At 39.7% G+C, this 19,563-nt stretch overlaps 1 protein-coding gene across 5 annotated transcripts in view; it reads right to left on the bottom strand.

Moving 5' to 3' along the window:
- The window catches only part of LOC111245099 (uncharacterized), a 69,729-nt gene that overhangs the window by 33,682 nt on the left and 16,484 nt on the right, over positions 1 to 19,563 (bottom strand). Inside the window, exons 2-3 of one of the 5 annotated variants that reach the window (XM_086980752.1) lie at positions 854 to 902; positions 307 to 596 (exon numbers count right to left, since the gene is read on the bottom strand). The exons of 3 other annotated variants lie outside the window; for them this stretch is intronic. The gene's annotated coding sequence lies outside the window, so the exon portion shown is untranslated. The remainder of the gene's footprint in view (positions 1 to 306; positions 597 to 853; positions 903 to 19,563) is intronic. One more of the 5 variants, XM_086980753.1, reaches the window with a different exon arrangement.

Genomic DNA, 19,563 nt, shown 5'->3' with positions numbered 1-19,563 from the left:
ACGTCACAAATTAGGAAGACGTTGGCCATTCTTAGACAACTGCTCACAACAGTCAAGATCAAACGACTAACCAAAAATACGACTTAAAAAATTGCATTTCCATAATTAAAGGCGAATATCTAAACAACAGAAAGTTCTAAGCTATCTATACAGAATCCAAAGCGAGCTTTTAGGCTTTGATTATATATTAATAGAATAAAACGACACAATTTCAACATCATATAAAGGTCAGATGTACTTCTTAACTTCAGCCACTCTCAAAAGATCCTATCTGTATTGATTTTACATGCCATAATATAACCATACCGTAATACAAACAGTTCAGCAAGAAAGCTTTTCCGGTCCCCTAGGAGCTACCTAACAAGGTCTCAAAGCCTTTCAGTGACCCGTTCCGAGACTTGAAGCGCTTGAAGCTGGTAACTTGATCCGACATAAAAAGTTACTTCTCATTTTTATTGTAGTTTTAGCTATGTAACGCATATGGGAAATATCTCGCCACTCTGGTTATCCTCCGATCGCCCATGCGCTACAGCGTATCCGCTTAAAGTCAAAGGAAGAACTGTATGTCTTCGGCTGTTGTTATCGACAAAAAATGTCTGAAAGAAAAGGGTAGATATCAAAAATCCTAGTTTATTGATGAGATCGTTTAAAGTACATACGTGCGAAGCTGTCTTCAGTTTGTCAGTTGTCAGCTTGTCAGCTATTCTATTAATAATGCTTGCAAAAAGACGTGTTATCACTCCAAGAGTACTAATTGTTCTCCAATATCATCTTATTTAATAGGCTTCTCATGGAAACATATTTTCTTACGAATAAAAACGTTGTACCGTTTAGGCGGTTATGCGACTAGTACCTGAACGGGATGCACTATTGTTGGTCCTATTTGAATGTCACATGTTGTTCTGTAAAAATGAAAGGAATTAAATGTATACTACGCTTATATACAACATAACTGTTCGATCTAGTACTTGAGTGAGGACAATTACTGCCTTAGTTGGCTACCTCACTGGCCTGGCTAGCCGGCGAAATACTTACCCAACTGAGACAGAAGGAACGTATGATCCTAGGCACCGCATCATGTTTTCGTACGTATATCTACACTTTAAAGGGCTCAATGCAACTCGGCAAAAGTTGAGACATATTGATTAGTATTGTGCTCTTTGCTAGATAGATAAATGGCCAACTACAGGATTAAGAGGTATCCGTATACGACGTTATAATCTCAAGCAGCGCACTACTGTGTGCGTTGCTTAGCTACCCTCGTTCACAGGCAAAATCTCAAAGTGCCTTAGGTTCTACAAAGCTACAATGTCCTGTGGAAGGAGATCTATGCACTGCAAAGAGCTAGAGTGCTTAAAACACACTGCTACCAAACTGCGTGTAGGAATCTTTGGCTATATACACGCTATTGGCTATATACATATATAGAGCACGTTTTAAAAATTACATTTCGATTATAGTTAGAGTATTGGCTAGCATATGAATAGCATGAATAGCACGAAGTCAGTGGCTTCGCTATGTAGATCAGTCGAAATGTGAGCCAGAAATCATAAAGTAAAAGAAAAACGTCTTCATTCAGACAAAAGAAGCATACATATACAGACAGGTCCGTTGAACGTAATGTCGGATTAGCTGATCAGTGTTGACGTGAAGCGTGCATTTGTTGTAATATCTATATGCGGATCGTTCAGATTTAGTATAAACTATGAGGCAGCCCCAGCGTCTGTCTTTTAAAGCATAAAACAGTTAGTCACCGCCAGTCCGCTACCCCCTCTGTGCAAGTACTGCGTTCGACTACGAATATTTAGCTTTGGGGCTGGAAACGGCGAGGAGAAACAACGGGCGGTGTTACTTTGCTGTTCTGCTCTCAGAAGCTGGCCGCCACCACCCTCGTGCTTTCAGCGTTTACAGGGGTTCCGGCCTTTCTGCAAGTTTTACTACGAAGGACCTCGTCCGCTCGGTAAGCTTACTGTGCATACTGTAGGCAGTCCAGGCACCCATCTTCGGCGACGGATAACTACTGCTATGATTAGTAAAAGGATGATGGGTTCATGAACGCCGGAGAATGAAGACAGAGCTCCAAATAGTTAACCAATTGCTCCAAAACCCAATTGCTGTTTCTTCTTCTAATAAGAAAAAAGCGACAGAAAAAAGGTGACATAGATCTCTATAGATACTGTCAAGAGGCTCCATATATCTCTGTAGACATATAGAAGATCGAGACGTTGATCTGACGTAGAGCAATGACTTCAAAAAAGGAAATCGCTACACGACGTTATGTAAAAGTGTCGTAAACGGTAACGCAGATACATTATTATAGTACAATAATATACTTTTAATACCATAATAATACAAAATAAATAAACGCAATACAAATCGTCTAGCGACGTTTATATAGTATGCGTTACGTAGCTTGGTTATCACGGGGCAACGATTGTAGGTAAAAAAATTGCCGATTAAGTTAAACGGCCAGAAATGTTCACAATAAACCTGAAGAGAATACGTTTCCCCCATATGTCAATAAAGTCATTAGATGCCGTTTATTAAAAGGTTTCAAATGATTTCTCCATTACTAGTAGTTGATCCTTGAGATCAAGTCGTTTTCGTCGTTGCGCATTGTAGTAACAAGCTGCTGTATTTTAGATCACTATTTAGGGGAGAAGATGAGAATGAAACGATGCTTGAAGCGCTAGAGATGTTGAAGCAAACAATTCAATAATAAAGGTAAGCTAAGTTCTGACAGATAGACCATCTTCTTCTCCCTCTGTCTTCAAAGGTAAGTTCTGACAGTTGTCATCCTTAATTCCCATATTTTTTATTTTTTTCGAACAGGATCCAATAAAATAGCAAAGAAAGACAGAAAACAACAAAGGAGCAAACATTAGGTTGCTAAAAATTGGTCACGATTTTACGTTACAAACGAAGTATTTTTCGTCGGCACTTTTTGCCTTCTGCTCAATCTTCTATCTAGCTGAGCATTTGCGAATTTCGTTTTTTTCCTGTATGTCCTGAAAGCTGCAGAACAATTTCCAAACAAATATGCACGTGCATTCTAAGTAAAAAAAAACTATTAAGAAAAATAGTAAAATGTTCGGAAACTGAAAGTATTGTTAATATAAAACTACAATCGAACCTATAAAGCTGTCATAATTATATTTAGCGTAATTATTGCCTTTCTTTTTATCGGTTGTCACAATCTATCGAGACAAAGCGTTAAAGTAAGATTTTTTTGTGTCTGAAACACGAAAAATCTTGGGGGCCTTGTTGTTATTTCTGCTTATTATAAACATCTCCTTTACGTATGCATGTTTGAAGGGAGAAGCCGAATTATATCTAGGTTTATGGTAGCCTCTTGGCTCTTGCAAATCTAGCAAGCGCAACGTATACAACGAGCTGTAATACGTTCATAGGTGCAGCGATGCATTTTATGCCCGGCCATAAGATCCTTAATAAGGCCAGTAGGATAATAGGAAGCCTCGGGGAGGGAGTAGAGACCCTTACGCACGTCTAGCGGTAGTTGTAATAAGAAAATGGAATCGTTAGAATATACGTCGAGGCCGCTGATGGCTACGATAACGGTTTCTTGGCCCTCTGATTATTTTCAATTTGGTACTTTAGCATCCATTGCCTAAAGATATTCGATGTAAAAGTACCTCCACATGCTATGAGGTTCACTAATTTGGTTCTGTGAGAGCAGGTACGTGCAAATAACAGCTTAAGAGACAAAAATTGCTGAAGGAAGTGAAAAAAAATGATCTCGGTCACTTCGTCTGTGCAGTATGAACGGCGGGCGTAAGGCGACCCTCATACAGGCTGATGTAATTGCTTATATATCATTCATACTGGAGCCTAATTGACTATGTGTATCTCACATAATGGAAGTTAGATAACTGTTGTGGCAACCTTCTCGCAAATGTTAGATACTGTGGATAATCTACAAGGCTATTTAAGAAAGCTGTCGACTATCTAGGTGCCGGCTAAAATGAGGGTGTCATTGGCACTCATAGCTCTTTGGCTACATAAAATGAATTTGAATGTGTGAATCCATAGCATATATTAGCCGGGAAAAATATTTTCAGCTTTATTTAAGCACTGCCGATTCTTCTAACGTCTTTTTATACCAGCTGAAAACACAGCCGATCGATAGAGGAGATCCATTCATAGACGCATTTTCGTACTTTTACCTCTTATTGTGATTAATTTATCCTCCGGGCCTTGTTGCAATAATCCGAACAATTGCAATATGAAACATCACGGTCTGGACTATATGAAGCTTGCGTAAGAGAAATTCCGTGCAAGATTTGACAGAATTTTCCGGAAGGCTGAAGCCACATGAACTAAAATCTTAATATACAACTCTATTGTTTTGTACGGCTTTCTATTTTTCCAAAGTCTTTATTTTGTGCATTTTTTACTCGTTTTTTTTACGGCTTTTACTGAAGTCCGCGTTCATCGTTTCTCCGTGGTTAAGAATTTCACGGAAAAACACCGCCTCTAGATTTTTGACCATATCGTTATACGTGTCGATTTAGAAAGTTGTCAGAAACTTCACCACTTTTCTTTGTTCATTGTAATACGGCGTCTTTCATTTTATCTCCAATAACGATCTTATGCACTTATGTGAAACACACTTTCCTACCTTTAACATATTTCCAAATACGCGCGTGAAGTTCATGACAGTCTGGCAAATAACTCTTAGCTACACAATAAGCTCCTTCAGGCTGAGTTAGATTTTTACTGTATGGAGAAGCCTGAAGATCCCCGTGTACGCTGCGTCAGGGGGCCAAGGCGATTCAAACCCAGACCCCAGCGTTAAGGTACCCCAACTGCCTAGTGAACACCGCTCACGTTTTTTCAATCTCACACACAGTCCATGTGTCTTAGTGGATTTTTCTTAGCGAAAAAAACTAATGAAAAAGTCAGTGTCGGAAATGCAATCTTTCGGTACCATGATTTAGCCCTACAGAATATTGTTACTGACTCAGGCAGACAAAACCTAAGGTGTAATGCAAACGCAGCCAGTTGCAAGAAACAACGTGTAAGGTTCAAGGCGAACGAGTAGGTAAAAACAGGCTAGCTGGCATATGTTTTCGCAGACCTTTTGCTTTCGATTCGATAGCGTTGCATTGTCGCACATTTGTTTATGACGAAGTGTTTCAAACAATCTTGTAAAATCTGTCGTACAAATACAAACACCCACATAAATCAGAGTTAGAGCACAAGAGTTTGTGTGAAGTACCCCTAATTGTGTTAAAAGTTCCCAATACAAAAGAAACATAACAGACATTGCTCAAATGCATCATTTATACCTGAAGCAGCCCGAATCAGTAAATGGAAAAGTCAGCTTGTACTTTTAGTGCATTGAATCTGCGTATTATATTTACTATCGACAGATTCTAGAGAATAGCAAATAGTACAATTCTAAGTACGCTTGCTAATTCTCGAACGTTATTCGCGCTAAGACGTCTGCCGTAATACGTAAACGAGCGCACAAAATTTCCATTAGAATGCAAACGTATATGTTTGACCAGTTTGTATGGTATAAGCACAGGCGGCTTCTCTCAGTTGGAACCAGTCTAATAAATAAGTTCTTACGGTTACAAAAATAAGGCTAGTTTTTAGGAACTTCATCAAATCTATAGAAGATAGATAATAATCCATTCCTGAAAAAATTGGCCGTTTTATAGCAATGGTAAAAACAGCAATATATCGGAAACGTGCTTCTCGTACACGCTTCAAAGAACACCGACAACGTGATAACCTATTAAAGTAAGCGTTATGCTTTTATTTAGAGAGAAATAGTTTTTTGAAGTTGTTGAAAACGATTATCATGAATAGCAGAACATCCAAGATACGTCAAAAAATATCTGACTTAAAAATGATGCAAGAAATAAAAGCCTCAGGGTTGTTTCGCGGCGAACCAGATGGGGATGTACACTAATAGCAGCATCCATAGTCAGGATCCTCTTGTATTTGATTGGGAAACAAAATTGAATATTCTATAGGCCTTCTAGATTGGCACATGCTGGAAAACTACCACAGTATCAGTTTCGAACCTTTTTACGACGAGCTGAAGTTGCTAACAAATAGCACTGTCTCTTAGCAGATAAGAGCTTATTTAATTTTTCTAATTGACAATAAGGTTATTTACGATAACTTATTTATTCTTCAACCGAAAGCGTTGCTGCTTTAACAAATGTGATTAGCTCACAGATTTATAATACTAATATATACGAATTATATTATGCCAACCGGAAAAAAAAAATTGGTTTCGGTGGCGTAAAAGTTTAGCTGTTCTAGCGTTCAGTCCTGCATTTTTGCAAAACCGTTCTTCTGCATATAACAGTTTCTATATAGGTCTTGATGTGAATGACTTATCGTGCTATTGCCGTATAAGTCGCTCATAACTATGCTGCTAAGCGTTTAGAACAAAAATTCTGAAAGTATATTACTAAGTGGTATTTGAGATAAACATGGGGTCAAGCGGTGCTTTACTTAAGAGCTTCCATCGTCTGGTTACGGCCAGACTTCGAAAGAAGGAAGAGGAGGAGGAGGAGGAGGAGGAGGAGGAGGAGGAGGAAGAAGAAGAGGAAGAGGAAGAGGAGGAAGTAAAACAAACGAAGAAGAACGCAGGATGACTCTAAATGCTAATTCCGTTATGGTTTTCCTTGTGGTACTATCGACTAAAGTCGGTGCTATTAACGGTAAAGCTTTCCTTAAGAGGCAACAAAAAGGAAATCTTACTATAGTACGTCCCTTTAAGCATATGACAAGAGATGAGTATTTTATGCTATTTCATGTGGTGATATAACGAGACATTTAAACACTTAAACTGCATCATTTAAGCTATCTTGCGCAATCCAGTGATTAATTACAGACCATTGTACTTGCTGAAATTACAAAAATGGCGTATAGCTACGACTATATTATGGCCTCACCACTAGCGATTTTATAATAATAATAGCTTTATGAACGAGGTGCAAAGCAAGATCTTTATCGGATTCGGTGACTCGGAACTATCTACGTACAGCACGTGCCACTAACGGAGAAAACAATCAGGGCACATCCGACCTTCTGTAAAATAAATGCTCTTATGGCCAGTGGGACAGGTAGTTTGCGCATATAATTAAGCTCTCGTAGAAGACTGCATTACTGCGATAGCTACTGAGAGCCTGATCATCTACCGGTGGGCTATAACAGGTCGGGAAGAAGAACTGCCGCTACTTATGCAAATACGTACATGCTGAAACCAGTTACGTAGATGATTTTCTATATGGATTACTTTTTCGCTTACAGTTAAGCTGCGCTGATGGTTAGCTTTGCTGGTTACGCGGTTTTTTTTACACATATTACCGACTTCGATACATTCACATATCTATGTGTTTATATTAGGCGAATTACAGGTATATTTATCAAACACAAAACTTTTTTCGTACTTCGTCCACGATTTATACCTAGGAGGATGATATATACCGTGCAATGTTTGCAATCGTATTAGACATGCGATCTGTGTTGCGAATATCCAACTCGTCATTACTTGCGGGGATTCGTCGCTTGTCGAAAGCCCCCAATTGTGACTAAATAAAGCATATTTTAATGGTAAAGATGACCTAGCGTTAACTGCTTTCGACGAGTGTACTCGCCTATTTTAAGAGCAAAAGAACAGGAACCTCTGAATCTTAAACTGAGCGCAGACCTTCGGCAGGTGGGTACTCTTTAGTCCTGCAATGCGAAATATGTTTGCAGTACAAACGGGGATAAATAGGTGACTCGGATTAGATGCGCTGATTATTAGTGTTCGTTTTCTTGCGATAGGAACGACTGATTAAAAAGAACGCTTCCCCATCTCTCTATTTTTTTTAAAACCTTTATCGTTATTATTATTTTAACACTAAAGTGGTAGTGCCGAACAGACGCGAAAAAATAATCAACCATTAGGTCCCCCAGGAACAGATTTCAGCTGTTGTCAAGTCCGTGACGTCATGTTTCCTTTAGCCTGCACAGCAGCGTAGCGAATATATTTCTTAGCGTCGGCGAGGAACAGATGAACTGGCGAAGGTTCCGCTGTGAAAGCAAAAATGACGCAGCAAACTTTGACGCCTTATCAGAGTGCCTTAATTGCGCTCATCATTATGACAGCCGTCTACCGTTTTGAGAGTATATCAAAAAGTCAGAGAGAGAGAGTAGTCTGATATAGCTTCAGCAGTGCAGACCTCCTTCCTTTTTAATCCACCTGCCGTTCTGTCTCTCTGTCTGCCAGTCTGTCCTCGTTCCTAAACAGTTTTTCCTTGGATGCTTCAGCAAGTTTCCTTTCTAGACAGCCACGTGCCTCAATATTGAAGCGATTTTTCGAATCTAGTTCCCCATTCACGTGGAAATGATTTTATCAGCCTAAACCTTTACGTCCGTATTGCAATTATTTTCGAAGTTTTGGTATAGCAGGGCTTTCTCATTTGGAAATATGAATGATAGTCTGAAGCCGCTAAAACCAATCTAGATGAGGACGTTCAAGCAAGAGAATCCCTCAGCAATTTTGTTGAGGGATTCTCTTGCCCCCTGATTGTTCTGTACATCGAAAATTTTCGAGTCGAATTAAATAAATAAATAAAACATGGCAGATGTACATGTTTGATAAAAGACAGATACGTTCCTGAGGTTCGCGTAACAAGCGTTTGGGTTTCGTAAACTAAACTTTATTCCACAGATGATTGCAAGAACACAAAAAATATTGGGCAAACTTTTCTTTAATATGTAGGTATCAGATGAAATGTACAGTGTACATAAGTGACATGCTAACAATCACTAGCGAAGAGCTAGCTATTCGAAGAAAAATGATAGATCAGTTCTACCGAAGCATATGCCACGTATTTTTCTGCCGCACGTGATTGTACGCGCATAAACGAGTAACGATACTTCTAAACTCTAATTGTGGGTTATATCAACTTACGTTATTTTGTTAGTCATATGGCAACATTATTATGTAATCAATCGGGCAAATTACTTATTGATCATTAGCTAAAGCTTCAATCGGCACAACACTATCTGGATCATTTTAACAGGATTATAGCGATGCTGTTGTTGTCAAGCGACATAGTTTCCAAGAGGACTACAAGGTACTTGTTTCTAACCGTTTTTCTGTCTGTACGCTTGTACGCCTTCTGAGGTGTAATAAAAAATCGATTTCGGTAGCGTATACAGTGGCAGGGACTTTACTATCACCCTCCTTTTTACGTTGCGTTTTTTTATTACATAGCCGTCGGAAAATTTCTTTCAGACAACTTCAATATTTTAGCCTATCTTTCATGGGTACGGTGAGGCTATTTCACGGCTAGATAACGTATAAGGGTTAATGGAGGAAACAACCCAATCAGGCAGGCCGAGCAGGGTACTTCAGCGAGTTCAACATATACTACAGACTATTCAGATCCTGTGAACGGACATAAGGTGCGCCAGCCTTTGCACCATCAAGCAATATGAATAATCCAATAGAGAACCTACCAAAAGAACATGACCAGAAAGCGCAATTTAATAACGCGTTTGTCCTAAACGTGTCCCTTGACGTTCGTTTATACAAGCAAATATTGTAACCCAAAGAAGTACGTGCAAAAAATAGATGCTAAATCTACTATTTCCTAAAAAGTCTCAATGGTGCGTTGCGCGGTTTTCTTAAGTTTCTGAATATGATATAGAATTGGCCCAGGTAACACAATCGATGTATAACGTTGCTGTCACACATGCGGTATTATAGACGGCATAAGCAACTGTGCTTATCGTTATTCTTCGGCATATATTGACGTCTAAGGGGGGCAATCGTCACTCTTTCTAACTTGATAAGCAATGAAATTATGATTTAGTTCCCTCTAAAGGGCTCGGAGCTCTCTAGATTGGACTTAGTGGTATTTACTTCCACTAGCTCCACGCGTCCCCTTGACGCATGTCAATCTCCCACGTATAACTGGTTGCAATCTTTTTGACCAAGATGCTAGAATTCAGCGCATCAAATAAAGCTCGATGCCACTATATGTGTTCTACATTGAATTAATCCCCATAGCATTGGTCCTTTACCTTTATATCCTCAATTCCTTAAAGTTCATTGCTCTAGCTTATTTCACAATAAGTAGACTAAAAATGAATGAAATAACAAACTGAGCCGTAGACACACTAAATGCCAAGCGAGCCATTAACATTTGAATTGGACCATTACTTTTATCTGTGGTCCTAGAATCAATCGGAAGCAATGAAAAAGACATAATGTTAAAAGACTGTGGGACTGGCCTCGAATGAAAAGGTTCTGCTGCCTCGTTTCAGCTCACCGCAAACGCCTAAGCATATCTAGAGCACTTACTCAACACATTCCGGTAACTTTTTCATGGGAAATATATTTGCTTCTAAATCTACTTATATAGACGCAATCTATCTACCGCAAATATTTCTTTCGTCTGGCTAAATGAGTTGCAAAATGTTCTTTTTGTGTTGCTGAAATCATCCGTATTTCATATCTATATCGTCATGTAAACTGTCCAATCTACCCCGAAACTAATAAGTCTACCATCTTTGGGTTCAGTTTCTAGTGCACGACGTTGATGTGGAGCCATGTTGTGTTCTAACGTACAGTGAGCATTTCAGTAGGTAACTTAAAAAGCTAACTTAAAAAAACTAAAGCAGCTAGGTTATAGCACGATAGTAGGCCCATGAAAGATAACCGTTACCGGGTGTCCTCGTGGTCGTGGTGAACAACATTCAACCCGCCCAGTAGGTTCATACAAGGAATGAAATAGTATTCGGAACACCGAAACGAAATGTCCTAATGCGCTCGAAGCATGACAGGCTACAGGCTTGCAGCCCAGCTGCCCCCAGTGCAGGGGTCCTCCGTGTCGTTGACTCAACTCAAGGCGAGCAGGCCTATTCCCCTCGGGCGGGTGGGTTGGCGCGCAATCAAGTTGGTCAGGTGTATAGGCAAGGTTAAACAAAGTTAAAGGCGAAGGACACTAGAGTTCCTCTGCCTTGGCCGTCTGCTAGCGCTTTCTTCGGCACTATCGACAGCGGCAGTCGACGTCAATTGTGGCATTGTTGACTCTCCAGCTGGTATGTGGCTTTCGGTAAAAATCTGCTGATGGCTCTGTTCTGCCGTCACTCCTCGTCTGTTCTTCCCTTCCGTCCTACATCTAGTTGTCTCGTTGCTTGCGGAGGCCAAAGAGGCACGTTCATTTAACGAAGAAGGATGGCCCTAGCAGGCACTCAGGCGACAGATAAGTAAACCTCAATGTATTTACTACCGCCTACTCCTAGTTGGAGTCAATCCTGTCAGCAGGACCAAGTCTGACTCATGGCAAACCGGATCGTCTTGGGACTGCAATATGTAATGGTGATATATAAATATAGATATCACCACTACGAAAGCTAGAAGACTAAAAGATATTGATGCATTTGAAGCAGCGGTTATTGCTACTGTAACAATGGAGGAGGTACATTTGCGACCACGAACACGAAAGAGCGAAACAGTCAAATGATGGCGATGAAAGCCGACGGTAAGACACAAGTAGGCGTGGCACAAACTATAGCACAAGGCTCATATAACTGTGCAATGACAAAAGAACAAATTATGGATACGGTAGAAGTACAGGGAAGTCAGTTTTAAGAAAAGCAACATCGGCAGCAAACGAAAAACGAGGAAAATAGAGAAAACAAAGATGGAGTCTATAGATCGTGTGACGTAACTGCGACCATTGCGATCGTTACCGTCGCGTCTGACAATGGCGTTTCTTTTACTGCTGCCGATTTCACTGCCGTATTTTCTCGCCTTAGCCCGTAACTAGCAATTGTCAGTAGCACTTTTGGTTCTCGTCATTACTGGTCGTTATTACGTGATACCAGCCCGGGCACCAAGCTACCCCAGCTGTCCGAAACACTTGTTTCCACCTTCCTTACAACGTAGTGCTATACAACCTATTATTGACGTTGTTCATTTAACAACAACCAAAAGAAGCCAAACGCATGGAGATCCGACATACAAAACAATAGGGAAAAAAAGTAAGGAAACTGTCTTTATATTTTGAAAAGCATAAAAAGGGGAACGCACTTCCTGAAAAGGAACTACAGAATAATGGGTTAAAGCGAGGTATTGGGCGATAAACGTCAGTTTGATGGCTGATAATATGGCACAGCGCCGGCGCTGTCCCGAAGTGCAGAAGCGTCCTGAACAGACCCCGGCTTCCTATGGAAGACGTAAACGAATCAAACAAACGTTATAAGACCTTACACGATCGAAGGGACCAGAAATTGAGCGATGTCATGCTGGGCGTACACGTTAACTCAAGCCGCGCATTCATGCTACGATTGGATTATACTCAATAATGACTCAAAAACGCGACAGGTTAATGCCAATCACTTTCTGTATCCGTCACTCAGCTTGGACATTGATCTGTGTATGATAGTTTGTATGTGTATTTACGCCGTTCGGAGTAAGCAACCTCTGCTTCACTCTGACATTTCCTCTGACAGGTTCGCTGGGCATAAGCCGCTTACGCCGTTCACCCAAAGAATCGCCTCGAACAGACAAGCGTCAAATTATCCATGCCGTCGAAATTGGCACATACGGGAAAATATATAAAGAATCAGCGTCGGGTTTCAAATGCAATACTTATTCAGAGTAAGAACTTGAATGTCAAATGTAAGGTGCATTAACTTTGTCGACCGTATTATTTCTGTCTAACTGTCCCCGAAATTCCTAGTCCGTAGTCTGCATGGCTCAATGATAAATCGATGAAGTTAGCCTTCGATTGCCATTCTAAACCAACATATGTTTGTGTCATGTAGGTAATGACGTCAATGCTATGGAAATAGGTTACGACCATTTTGAGGACCATTTAGAGAAATTCTTCAAACTTGTATTGCAAAATACTTCCTTCAAGGCTCTAATTACGTCCAGTGATAATGAACGATCTAATCGGCAGTAGATATAGTGAAAAAAATGGTGTTTTCCGTCAAGCTCTGCGTACACGTTTTCATCATGAAGTCTCGTCGTGAGGTTGACTGTTGATCAGTGTTAGTCATGTGCGGTAAAACTTACTTAAGTCTTACGCTTTCAATATTTATAATATTTGAAGATAGGTCAATCGAATAAGTTTAAGTTTGTTCAGTAATTATCTCTTGTACCCATAGGAATGAGTGCAACAAATCTCCAGCCGCTCACGCTAGAGGCCTAAAATGTAGGCTCAAGGATTCATTAGGTTTGCCGGACAGCCAAATCAGAAATCACCTAGAGCAGACAAAACGTCTTCTAGTCTAGGCCAAGTAAGTTGTCAAAAGCTTTACATGGCAATTAATAACTTAAACATTTCATGACTCGGTTAATTCGACGTATTCAAAAGCAGTGAAAGAGAAGATGCTAAAAATACGTGCTTACAGTACAGCGTTGTTTAAATCATAAAAATCTATAATATCATTTCCCTCTAATATGACATTCATCTTCTTGATACTATGTATGATGTTCTCACCATGGTAACGCCCCCCTCTTACGCCAACACTACGGTCGCTGTTACTAACATCTTCCGACACATCGCTATTCAACCAGCTAATACATTTTGCCGATAAGTGCTTCTGGATTGTCGCGTGACTAATAAATAATGCTAGTCAAAATGGCTAGAATGATTTAAATCGTTTTTAGGGTAATTTTAAGGTTCGTGTATATGCTCCATAAGAACGCCGGTAATTTTGAGCTAATAACGATACGACCCCATTAAGAGCTAGTTATTTAAACAGGGCTGAAACTAAAAACCCTGCCTATTATTGGACGATTGAAATGAATATCATGACTACCCGACCCCCTGACTCAAGATAACTAAGCATGTCATACCGAGCGTAGCCATAGCTTTTTTTTTACACTGAGACTTCGAAGCATCGGTAATTGTTCAACAACCTGTTTATATCATATCGAGTCTTCTTGATTTCGTGTTAAAAATTTCCATGTACTACTTCTTGAAGGTAGCTTCCGTTTGGTGCCAGCTACTTTCTGACCTGAAGCTCTTGTCTTGATGTCTGCGACTATTCAATCAATTGCTGTCTACGAATCCATTTTTGTTACCTTTGAATGTTTTTTTTTTCGTATTCTGTAACCATATGCATACATTTTTTTGTATCTGTAAGCAACTTGAATACATACCTATGTAGTTTTAACGATTGACACTCCCCAATTGAACTAGAGACACTGAAATTGCTTTCGTCAAATAGGTCGCGCCTTGCTATATTTACCTGTCCATATTTAACTAGCCCATATGTACTCAAGCTTCTTACTGAGCGTCACTTTGCAATATATCATTAGCCGATTTCAGCCGTCATAACTACGACCGCTAGAACGTTTTGTCCACTGCGAAAAAATTTTACCACCAAATCCTATTTTGAGCGCAAAATCTCGTGTGAGAGTACCGAAGCTGCAATTTCTAGTTGGAAACTATTTGGGACAGTGTCTTACGACAACTATCACAAAGAAAAACATTGGACGTATATGTTATCTATTAAATACGACGGTTAAATAATATTTCAAGAATCTCTTCTTATGAGATAATGTCTTTTGGTTAAGCTTAAGAAAACAAGCGATCCGATATGGCTAAACTTGAAAATGCCACTTGAGTGAAGATAAACAAGCAAATGGACGGCAATATCTTTATGCTGAAGTTGATAACAGTGACGGCTGGTAACCCAGGTAACAGCCCAGTGTGCGTTTTCCTAAACATTAGAAAAGCATGCGGCAGGGTTATTGGAAGAGACTAGTATGGGACCGTATGAATAAATATAGGATAGACTCCAAATGGATCGTAATGCTAAGATTCATGTCATTTAATAATATTGGTTTGATGTCATGGTACTGAAAATGTACGTCTGAAAAACTCGAAATAACAAAGGAATTGCCGATATCACCGGTCTTATTCGCGCCAAAGGAAAACAACCTAAAAGGAGGATTCATCGCTTAGCGCTGGAATCTCATCGAAAAATAGGGTCTAAGGCACCTGGTTGCATGCCCACACACAATCTAGCCTTAGTCGTGTACACTTGCTCGAATGCCAAAGCCCTTTTGAACAACAAAGGCAAGCAGGCACAGCTTTCAACTGCCATTTGATACATATAAAAGGTCGGTTGCCTAAGTGTCTCATTGGCGCTGCGGACATGTAGCAGGTTTAGGGTATGCAGGGAAGTGTGCGGGAATCCTCGCGATGTGCAGTGGTAATGTGTTTGCCTACTAAGCTTGAAGACAGGTGAAGTGGCATCGCAGGGAGATATGCTCCGGTTCTTGCGAGAAGCTAGCCATCTGAAGCAATGTTTAGCGGCTGTCTATACGCTGCACCTAACCTAAATTTACCTACAGAACGCGATGATTACAATGTCAAGACTGTTGGAAAGAAACTAAAAGTATTAAAGAAATATAAGAGTTTCATTAAGATTAGGATAACAGACATCAAAGTAACGTTCTCATAGCGAAAGGCCGAGCGCCCAAAGCAAGCTCAGATGCCTTGGCAGAATTAGAAAGTCGGCGATATCCTATGGGTACATTAACACTGATGGCAACCCTTGGAAGTAAATCGATGAACAAGCTACATAACCTAAAAAAAACAATACGTATTTGTACGAGAGGCACATCTGGGTCAGTATCTCACAACTACTGAGCGGTAAGTGTTTAACGTCGACGCTTTGAACGCAGCGTACAAGTATACTATCCAAATGTGAAATAGGCTAAAAAATAATGCAACATAGTATTAGAATATAACATAGGACATCGAAGGCTCTGTAGCGAGCAAATTAAAATTACCAGAGGGAGTATCGCATTAGCCACCCGCAAGACAAAAAGGATACTACGACCTGAGAGTCGGACACGAAAACTCAATTAATCGTTCATAATGTCGTATTTTACGTGATTTTTAAATCGCTCTCTGGTATTATTAATGTTACTACAGCGCAGCCCATTGATGCATTTAAAACATCTTCAGAGGTACGTTTCACACATTTGTATTTACTGCCATGTTACGTGTGTACCGTAGTGACACCTAATAAAAGGTGATAAATCAATATAAATTATGACGACAGCTATATTTTGCTTACACGTAAATCCGGTAGAATCAGTAAATCAAGTCGTCAGAATCAGGGATCTTATTTTTCGATCTCCATCTGCGATTTCTACTACATCTTCGCGTATAATATCTTACCGCCGCCGTACGTCTAACAACATGCATTTTCTGCTCTCCATCTAACTGTTCTATTTTAATGATAAAATTATTATTTTTATTTAATATTGAACACAAGATGCTCCATGCCGCTTTATAAAAGCTACCCTATTTTGTATAGATGCAAATTCAAGTTTATCATTCTGCGTTGACTTAGAGTCGAAAGACTGATATCTATGCATGTATATATTCACCATCAACCTTGAAAACTAAATTTAAATTTCCGATACACTCCCGAAATTGACTTTTCCAAAAAACAAGTACGCTAATTAAAAAAGTGTCAAGCAGTAACTGAACTGAGTGCAAAACCCCGATGGGGTATCGTCACCTCGAACTATCGAATTGGTTCAGCAAAACCCTCAGTTTCTAGTGGAGCTTAAAGGTAAAAGGAAAAAGCTTTTAGCGTTCGAATTATGAGCGGTAAGAATAACTGAAGCTTCATTCCTAATTGCACTGCTTTTGAAAACTCATTTCGAAGTCGTCGCTAGAACCTGCCCCGAACCGGACTCGGCCGACCTCCGCCCCACAATAACATAGGACGGTTCTACTGTCTGTATGAATTGAGACAGGCACACAATTCTTCCATAACTTCGTTGCCATTGCCCAAACGCAGATGTCAATGGGTTTGCTGTGCCCAAGTGGGCTGCCGGCGCCCGCCAGCAGCCCAACCAACTTGCGACACCGTAACGCTTCCAATCGAGGAATTCTGTTACACCGACAATAACTTTGTTTCTAGATGCTGCATATTCAATCTTGAGAGTCGACGCCTTTGATATGTTAACTGCAGTGTCGTTGTAATGGAGGCTGTGTTTGTCGTTGCCATCGCAGGGCCGAGGACGCATTGTATGTACAAAACGATCCCTTATTAAACGGTGATGTCGTTTATACTGTTGTATGATAAACTGGCGATGCAGAAAAGGAACTCTGCTGCGACCAGTTTGATGCCAAATCAGCTGGCTAACAGCTATTAACTTAGTAGCGCGCATACATGCTCGGTGTTTTTCGTTGAAACTTCTCATTAAAGCTCAAGTTAAACGACCTCCAGTTCACTGAAAGCGTCAAACGTTCGAGTAAAATTGAAGTTGCATAGTGAATCAAATTGTATTGTGAGTACGTCGGCGTTTTTGTCGTTTGCCGAAACGAAAAGACCCTCCTTTCAAGACACCGAGTCAGTGAAAGAGATTTACGTATCTTGTAATTTTTTTTTAACTATTCGCCTGCGCCTTTCTGAATATTGTATATAAACATTAATTCATACTAAAAAAAATGAGTATATCCTAAGTTCTTTAGATTTATCAAACAGTAGCCTTATTATCGTCATGACGAATCCAGAGGGAGAAAAAGACGTCCAGCTCTTTACAGTACCCTTGAGTACAAGAATTAGATAGAACGAACTAGGTTTGCTATATGCAGTTACCCAAATCGAGCTTCTGAATTAGGTCAGCATATTAAAACAAATCTCTAGATCAGATCGAAGTCTAAAAACAAAAACTAAAATCTAAACATCCTCTCCTTTTGTGGATCCTCTGAACAGACTTAGATCGAAAAAGGCCTCTGCACCCGTTTTGTGGCTATTATAATTCACTTAAATTGGTTCCGACTGTGAAAAATGTATTTTGGAGACATGTGTACATGACAAAACTATATTGAACATTTTTTCTTTTCAACTTTCCTTTGTATCTAGCATGAATGTTTATAGCGTTTGGTAAAAATTGCCTATTTACGTTAGCCTACATTCTAAGCGTCGAACTAGGCCAACTCGAAATCGCTAAGCTCTTGAAAATGAAGATGAATTTCCAGATTTCCGTACAACGATTTGTGTGCCTTTCACATCGTTGTATTTTTTATATGCTATAGTTTTATTTAATGCGACAACCTGTAAACAAATGCAGATTAATTCTAACCCTATGGAGACGTTTAAGAGGTTAAGAGCCGCTGGCGGCTCTTAAGGGCACCGCTGGCGTCCAGTCACTATATAGAAGCACTACGCCAAACGAACACTTACCTAAAAGTTTTACCGAAATTTCTATGAAACTAATGATAGAACAATAAGAGACAACTGATATAGACAAAAACTACTGGTACTGATAACGATTAATACGAATATCAAAGGGGGAAGCACGAAAAAGAAGACAGAAAAATTTGCTAATACCTCTAAGAAAATATCAACTTCCAGACAATTTAAATTAATTATGATTTTTTTTTATGCATTGATTAGAAAAGCCGCAGTCCACCGCTCGAGGTTTATGAGGCACGCGCCCACGAGCCTCATTTAGGGCTTTCATAACGTCATTACCCTTGTTTGTGCCAACATAACAAAAAAAAGCTGTTCTGGATCTACAAAAGACGTATCATGAGGAAAGAGATACAATAAAATTTATACCGTGACATTTTTGTTCATGCAATCTTTGACGTTTCCTAGTCGACGACTATTTTCAGGTATCGGACTCATAAACACAATATACATGTATATATATTGCCGTTTCAAAAATGCTTGTCACTTTTGAGGATAACAAAGTGAGTCTCACATCACAACGCTCAAGTTACCTTCGCCATATAATTGTGGAAATGCATTTGTGAACACAGTATACATTGCTGATCTTTTGGCCAAATGCAGAGACAGTATCAGTAAATATACAGTAAATACTTGAGAAGTATATAAATATATAAATACTTGAGAAGTTAAGCTCTGCAGAGACCCTTTGATAAACTATGTGACGTTAGACGGATTTGAGCGACAGGTGCTACCAAGCACTGCTTCGTTTGTAATGGCATTAAGATACGCTACGCTTCTCTATGAAAACCACTTTTAAAGAGGAATATAATTTTATGCCAAAACAATTATGGTCCCCAAAGTGAGCTGTGGTCTCGTTAGGTCGCGGTCGGCCCAAGCACATTTGTAAGCCAGGCACAGACAACAACATTGCCACAATTAAACGAACATGGTTTATAACTAGCGGGCAGAAAAAGCCTTGTAGTCTCCAATGAATTCAGTAGCAAGTATATTTATAAAAGTCTCGCTTAGTTTTTTGCAGTCGAAGGACCTAGCCATCTATGACAGCGCAGGTATTGTGACCAGTTGTGAGAAAGCACATCTTAGAAGTACCTTGTAAGATCTTACACGTTTTGAATTTGTCCGCTGGTCGTCATTATTCTTAGAGCGTTAAAAACTTATTTCATCGAAAATTCGAAATACGCATAAAAATGCAGATGTTCCACTGGTTAATGAACAAAATTAGAACAGCTGTAGTGTCCGAACCATTGTTTTCTATAAATCGATGACCAGCGTGATACCATAAAATAGCTAGTATATGCCATTAGCAATGATGAAAATACTACTGATAGAGTT

The sequence above is a fragment of the Varroa destructor genome, unplaced genomic scaffold (assembly GCF_002443255.2).
Source record: "Varroa destructor unplaced genomic scaffold, Vdes_3.0 BEIS01000002.1, whole genome shotgun sequence".
In the NCBI taxonomy this organism is placed as follows: Eukaryota; Metazoa; Arthropoda; class Arachnida; order Mesostigmata; family Varroidae; genus Varroa; species Varroa destructor.
The sequence above is the reverse complement of the archived record's forward strand: the minus strand, read 5'-3'. Positions and strand labels throughout refer to the sequence as shown.